The following is an 8,131-nucleotide window of genomic DNA, read 5'->3' as shown; positions in this document are numbered from 1 at the left end:
CTGTGAACACGATTCACCGTGCCATCCGCCGTTGCCAGCTAAAACTCTATAGTTCAAAGAAGAAGCCGTATCTAAACACGATCCAGAAGCGCAGACGTCTTCTCTGGGCCAAGGCTCATTTAAAATGGACTGTGGCAAAGTGGAAAACTGTTCTGTGGTCAGACGAATCAAAATGTGAAGTTCTTTATAGAAATCAGGGACGCCGTGTCATTCGGACTAAAGAGGAGAAGGACGACCCGAGTTGTTATCGGCGCTCAGTTCAGAAGCCTGCATCTCTGATGGTATGGGGTTGCATTAGTGCGTGTGGCATGGGCAGCTTACACATCTGGAAAGACACCATCAATGCTGAAAGGTATATCCAGGTTCTAGAGCAACATATGCTCCCATCCAGACGACGTCTCTTTCAGGGAAGACCTTGCATTTTCCAACATGACAATGCCAAACCACATACTGCATCAATTACAGCATCATGGCTCTGTAGAAGAAGGGTCCGGGTACTGAACTGGCCAGCCTGCAGTCCAGATCTTTCACCCATAGAAAACATTTGGCGCATCATAAAACGGAAGATACGACAAAAAAGACCTAAGACAGTTGAGCAACTAGAATCCTACATTAGACAAGAATGGGTTAACATTCCTATCCCTAAACTTGAGCAACTTGTCTCCTCAGTCCCCAGACGTTTACAGACTGTTGTAAAGAGAAAAGGGGATGTCTCACAGTGGTAAACATGGCCTTGTCCCAACTTTTTTGAGATGTGTTGTCATGAAATTTAAAATCACCTAATTTTTCTCTTTAAATGATACATTTTCTCAGTTTAAACATTTGATATGTCATCTATGTTCTATTCTGAATAAAATATGGAATTTTGAAACTTCCACATCATTGCATTCCGTTTTTATTTACAATTTGTACTTTGTCCCAACTTTTTTGGAATCGGGGTTGTAATATGTCAATACGAGTCACGATATAAGGTTAATAAAACCGAAAACGTAATTGAATAACACGTTAATTAAGAAATAAAGCAAGTTTAAAAATGACTTCAGTTCTCCTTTAATGCTTTAATCCACTCGGACAAGCAGCAAGATTTTTCACTTGTCCTGACTATAAACTTATTACTTTGTCCTTACTCGTTCAATGAAAGGAACATGATTAACAAAGTTTATCAAAAAGCAAGTATAGTTAGGATAATTATGCTTTCATGATTTTTAATTTTTCAATAAAACACAAACTTTATCTGTAACAATAAGCAGAAACTATCCAAAGCCCCATTATGTTGTGTGTGTTGTTATAATCTATTACTTGATCTGCAGTTTTAAGAGTTAGGATCGTCGTCTTTTTTACTTTCTTTTGACGAAATAAAACAAAGAAAGCAAGTCAGACATGATAGGGGCGACAGAATCATGTTGTGAATGAAAACAAACCGTAAGTGAGTTTGGCACTGTTGTAAAACTCCCACAAAATATATTTTACAACGTGTGTGATGGTTCACGTGAACCATACAAAAGGAAAATACAATGAAAAGTCCAAATGAAATAAAAGATTCACCACAGATACTTATTTTATTGAGGTATTTGATCGCCATTTCTCCGATTTTGACGAATTCACCCATTATCTCTAGCCGCTTTATCCTGTTCTACAGGGTCGCAGGCAAGCTGGAGCCTATCCCAGCTGACTACGGGCGAAAGGCGGGGTACACCCTGGACAAGTCGCCAGGTCATCACAGGGCTGACACATAGACACAGACAACCATTCACACTCACATTCACACCTACGGTCAGTTTAGAGTCACCAGTTAACCTAACCTGCATGTCTTTGGACTGTGGAGGAAACCGGAGCACCCGGAGGAAACCCACGTGGACACGGCGAGAACATGCAGAACTCCACACAGAAAGGTCCTCGCCGGCCGCGAACCCAGGACCTTCTTGCTGTGAGGCGACAGCGCTAACCACTACACCACCGTGCCACCCTTTTGATGAATTCAGAGTCCAGTAATCTTTACACACATGCTGTACTCAGCGTCCCTGGAATTTTGTAAACAATAACTTGGCCGGATCACTGAGGGAATTGAACTGGTTTTGTTGGAACTTTATTGATGCAACTCTGGAATAATTCCTATAAAAATGGTGATTTTCAACAATCCCGAAAATATATAAAAAGCATAAGGTATCATTACTAGTCTATATTGTCTGGGGCGGTTACATGTCATACTCTGTTGAATAATTTTCTCTCATCTGTAAACCAAATGAGACTGGCTTATATGTAGACGACTTGTACTATTTTTGTAAACTGCTTATTACGATTGTTTAACTCATATTTTATATTCTAATGCAACTTTAAGCAAGTTTTCAAGGAGTTTGGCCTTATCGTGCAGCCTTCGCAACGAGCCAGTGAGTGTAAAATCATCTGTACATGAACACACCTCAACATGGGCAATGCTAAAGTCACGGTTACAAACAGTACAGCGCGCAACACCGTCATTATTTTACCCCTATTAGGCAAGGGGACACTGGTGTAGTCTGAGGTGAAGTGGGTTTTGTATTTTGGTTTTTTTGGGGCGCTCTGCCATGACGCTCGTGGATATACTGAACTGATGGAGTCTCGGTATGGGAGAGAAGATGTAAAGCCCGCCCACACAGACTTGATTGGTCTACTTGGCAAGACAGAGCAATCAGGAGTCTCTCTCTGGATATTCTGGGAGAGTTGGGAATAATTCAACTTGTCCCATCAGACAGACAGATGCGAAGTTGACTTGTCCAGACCAAACATTTGATTGTCCTGTCCAGTCGGACTAGCATTAATGTTAAGCCCTGCAGTAGTTACAAACTGATTCAATCAGTTTACCAAAAATATGAGCGTGTTAAAAGAACAGCACTCATTTAGTGTGTTCATGCACCACCCTGGTGACGACGCAGACCGCAACTACTCCGATTGGTCCACTTAGTGGGTAGCATTTCAGGGTTCTCCACGGATTGAAAATATAGGGGGGTGGGGGTCAATCGGATGACCTTGAAACAAATTTGCATAAATTTACATATGTCATTTGCATAAAATACTCTCAAATAGTAATCATTTAGAATAGAGGAATCAATTGGACCGATACAAAATCAATTTGGATCGATGTTTTCGATGTCGACAGTGGAACGCTTACGCGTAAAACCGAATCGCTCGAGAGACATTTCGACAGAGTGGTGTACGCACTTCAAGAGCTACAGTAACACTGACAGCCAGGTTATGTCCTCACGGTTTTATAGGCAATATCACGCTTGACGCACCAACTTTGAACTTTTTGTTTTTATCCTTTATTTCTCTGCCGACAATAACAATCAGTTATCTCGAACTTGGTGTCAATTCACATGTTATTATAAAGGCGTGTTATCTCCCGGCGCAAGAACAATGTGTCAAAAACGCCGAAGTGTGAAACGCTTTTCTTAGACTATAATCATCAGACTGACTAAACTAATTGCTGGTAAATGAGTTTCACACTTGGGTGTTGTCGCGTTGTCGGTACTCCAACAGAGAAAGGCTATCTGTCACAAAGAAAACAAAGGGACGTCTCTTTTGTGAAAGGGCGGCAGAAATTAAACAGGGGCGGGAATCGCAGAAAGGGGGGCGGCCCGCACCTCTAAAACCCCTCGTGGTGAACCCTGCATTTCCCATTTCCAGTTGCTCTTTCTTCACCATGAAATTTGATAACTACAATAGTGTTAACAAATATAGAAAGTGTGAGGCCGTTTAGCGACTGTATATCATTATAATGGCCGTCTAATTAAGCTGGAGGTTTATTATTATTTTACTTTAAAGTAAAGCTCCACTCGAAAACATTCCACTCTATGTTGGATTGGTTTCCCCCCAAAATTGATTTCTTCCTAATTTTAGATATGGCTAATTCCTACCCTCTATCACATGACAAATACCAACCAGGGAGGGCGAAGGTCATCACGTGCTTCCTCGAGGGCATGGGACGCCAGCCGAATACATCTTGCAATGCAGCACTCGAATGACCTCTTATGTCTCAATTCACAGGACAGAATGACATGACTTTTTTTTTTTTAAACCTCAGTGGAATAAAAACATGGATGACTCAATGTTAGCAACAAGCTAGTCATCTAACTTGCAAACAGTATGTCTCTATGTTGATTGATCTAAAAGAAATACTCAAGTTTGGACAAGTCAATTAAAAAGGTAAGAAGTGTTCCTTTATTTCTGGTGCTATGGGCAGCCATGTTGATTTGACGTCACTTCAGAAACTGGGACTGATCCAGAACTCATAAGTCAGAAGACTCGGCCAAGTTAACAAATAAGAATTTCAAGTTGAGTTTTTTTTTTTTTGTCTTTTCCTAGTTGGAGTTTGGGAATTACAGGTTGTGGTTTTAATTTGAATGCAGCAACAATCCCACCGCGCCACGATCAGCAGGTAATCAAACGGTGTTGTGAGTAACAAAGGAAACCGTTACACCACGTGAAAACAGACCAACTTTGAAGAAAGAAGTCTGAACTAAAAACGTCCACTCAGAAGGTCATTATAAAATAAATCTCAGATACCCCGAAAGATCACGTTTTCATTATAAAGATGTTCTGGGTGGATTTTTCCTTTAACATGCCCCATTTTAAACCGTTAAATCTCCAGCGCTTTCACAGGTACAACTATGTGTTTGCATACTGAAACCTGATTGGCTGTTTTATTTTTTAACGCTAGACTGCCTTTCAGATTTTTCAAGTGCAGGTCATAAACAGAATTTTCCCCCCTCGACACCTAATTATTTTTGTTTCGTGGGCCGAAAGCTACTGAATTCGAATCACAGACTTCCAATTTTATTCGTTTTTTGAATAATGAATTTAGGGTCATGCGGCTCTAAATTCTCCGCTATTTTTTCCTGCTTCACCATGACTCAATTCAAGATACTACGCCATGCATGACGTGGTGGGCTTTCCCCGTTCGTACAAGGCATTGTGGGATACAAATTTGAAACAGGAGAGAAAAATGGAGGATGTGAGTGTGTGAATGAAACGTGAAAGACCGACTACAGTAACGGAAAGAAAGCGAGACGTGAAAAGAAATTACGTTCTATACGAAGGAAAGGAAACGCAGGACCAAACTAATAAAATATTGGCAGTCAGTGAGCACTTCGGTGTGATCAGCTGTTTGTTTAGCGACAGAATGATGGAACTGTCAGTGCACGCTCAAAGGGAAACCTGCGCATGCGCGCACACACGGACTTCCTCTGTCTGCTTGACTGCACGAAGCGAGTGATTTCATGCACATTATTTGCTTTAATTCCCCCCAAACTGCCCAGAAACAGAAAGGCCCGTTTTTTTTTTAGATATTACAGAAATAAACATATATCATAATGAGCAAATTTCAGAGGGAACTAAATTTCACCGATTTTATGAAATGGAAAGGGCGTCTAGATTTAAAAATGTTTACGGTGGATTTAACAGCTCCGAATGCATGGATCTGCTGCACGCTAAAGTACAGTAATTTGTGAAAATGTAAACGTAAATCTAAGCTATAAATACAGGTGACACTCCGATAAAAAATGGATCTCTCTAGTAAAACTGGAAATATGTTCATATTACAAACGCATTAAATGCTGTATCTGAAAGCCATGTTTGCGATACTCGTTTAATCTCAATTCTAAGGTTAGAGAAACTGGACGGAGAGTTTATTCAGAGTCTGTCATATAGGACAAGAGTGCTCTGAGAGCACAATATCCCCCGCTGGCAACTAGGCCGTAACTCTGGTAAAATGCGACAGCATTGAACAAAATAACAATACGCATAGTACCGACATAGAACAAGGCCTTTTGCCAAGTTTCACGAAATTCCTCCAAAAATTGTGAGAAGAGTTGATTTCAGAAGAACACACTCTCATGAAATTGTCAAAGCGTAATTTTGTTAATCAAGGGCTGTAACTCTGGTAAAATATGACTGAACTGAACGAAATTGCAATATGCGTATTACCGACATGTAACAAAGAATCCTGCCAAGTTTTGTGAAATTCCTCCAAAATTCGTGAGAGGAGTTGATTTCAGAAGGTGAGTACCCTTCTCGGGACGGACATCGCCACGACATAATCCCCCTTTGGGCCTTTCGGCCAGCGGGGGATAATAAAAATTGAGGGAAGTTGATTTCAGAAAGCAAACACACCTTGATGAAATTGGCAAAGTACAAGTTTGTTAATAATCAAGAGCATAACTCTGGGAAAGTTTGCCCAAATTAAACGAAATTTCAATCTGCGTATAACGGTCATATAACAAAGCCTTTTGCTAAGTTTGGTGAAATTCCTCCACAAATTGTGAGAGGAGTTGATTTCAGAAGAACGTACACCCTCATGAAATTGTCAAAGTACAAGTTATTTAATCAAGGGTCAAAACTCTGGGAGAATTTTCACAAACGAAATTAAATCGCAATATGTGTATTACAGTCATATAACAAGGCCTTTTGCCAAGCTTCGAGAAATTCGTCCAAAAATTGTAAGAGGAGTCGATGTCAGAACGCAAGCACACCTTCATGAAATTGTGAAAGTACAAGGTTGTTAATCAAGGGCTGTAACTCTGGTCAAATGAGACTGACTTGAACAAAACAATATGCGTATTACCGACATATAACGATGCCTTTTGTCAAGTTTCGTGAAATTCCTCCAAAAATTGTGAGAGGAGTTGATTTCAGAAGGAAAACACACCCTTGGGAATTTGTCAAAGTATTATTTTGTTAAATGGGTACCAAATATAATATATACAGTTGCTGATGTGACAAAGTAACGTATTCTTAAGTATTCTATCAAATTTATGTACTAGAAAACAACGAAATATCTTGGTAATTGTAAATATAATACTTTATACGCTAAACCGCACAAGAGTCGCCATTTTTAAAAGACCGTGACGTCAGCGCTACCCACTGCACTAGCGGAACTCTCCGAAATAGAGGAAATAAGCGTGTAATCATGGCGTCGGGCGCATCAAGTGAAAGCGACAGCTCTGTCGAATCATACGAAGAGATCCCGCAAGACACACTGCAAGCAGGCTATGGCTTAGAAGGGTACTAGTTTGAACCTAGGAGAGGTACTCTCGACTCCGGTGATGAAATAAGAGAAGAAAGCTCGGATGACGGCGAGGATGAGACCGATGCTGACCATGGGCGTGGCGAGCGTGGGGCAGAGCGTCTGCGTGCAGGTGACATGGCGTGGTGCTCGTGCGGAAAATGTAACGTGGAGTTGCTCACGAGTCCAGCGGAATTTATTTGCTGCAATGAGATAGGCGCCACCCGTGGACTTGCGAAATCGTCGCAAGAGGCAGAAACAGGTATTTCACACGTGCTATTCCCAACCTCAATGAGCCAACACAACTGGGCACATACATACGTCATGAGTGTTACGCAGAGAAAATGAACGTGCATTCTGATTGGATAAAATTAATATCATGGCGGGCTGTTCAAACTGCGGAAATAGTTTGCTCGAGCTACTTTCAAAACACTATAACTTTCCAACCTTAGAACAACAAAAAAAAAAAAAACACTTTTGTAGGTCTTGAATAAGGTTCATCAATGTGTGTTTTATTGTTATATTTACTCTATATATTGCCCTCTCGGCACGGTGGTGTAGTGGTTAGCGCTGTCGCCTCACAGCAAGAAGGTCCTGGGTTCGAGCCCCGTGGCCGGCGAGGGCCCTTCTGTGTGGAGTTTGCATGTTCTCCCCGTGTCCGCGTGGGTTTCCTCCGGGTGCTCCGGTTTCCCCCACAGTCCAAAGACATGCAGGTTAGGTTAACTGGTGACTCTAAATTGACCGTAGGTGTGAATGTGAGTGTGAATGGTTGTCTGTGTTTATGTGTCAGCCCTGTGATGACCTGGCGACTTGTCCAGGGTGTACCCCGCCTTTCGCCCGTAGTCAGCTGGGATAGGCTCCAGCTTGCCTGCGACCCTGTAGAAGGATAAAGCGGCTAGAGATAATGAGATGAGATGAGATGAGATATTGCCCTCTGTTCCCCTTTAATCAAGGGCTGTAACTTTGGTAAAATGTGACTGAATTGAATGAAATTGAAGGGTGGCACGGTGGTGTAGTGGTTAGCGCTGTCGCCTCACAGCAAGAAGGTCCGGGTTCGAGCCCCGTGGCCGGCGAGGGCCTTTCTGTGTGGAG

This window comes from Neoarius graeffei, chromosome 4 (genome assembly GCF_027579695.1).
Source record: "Neoarius graeffei isolate fNeoGra1 chromosome 4, fNeoGra1.pri, whole genome shotgun sequence".
Taxonomy (NCBI): Eukaryota; Metazoa; Chordata; class Actinopteri; order Siluriformes; family Ariidae; genus Neoarius; species Neoarius graeffei.
The sequence above is the reverse complement of the archived record's forward strand: the minus strand, read 5'-3'. Positions refer to the sequence as shown.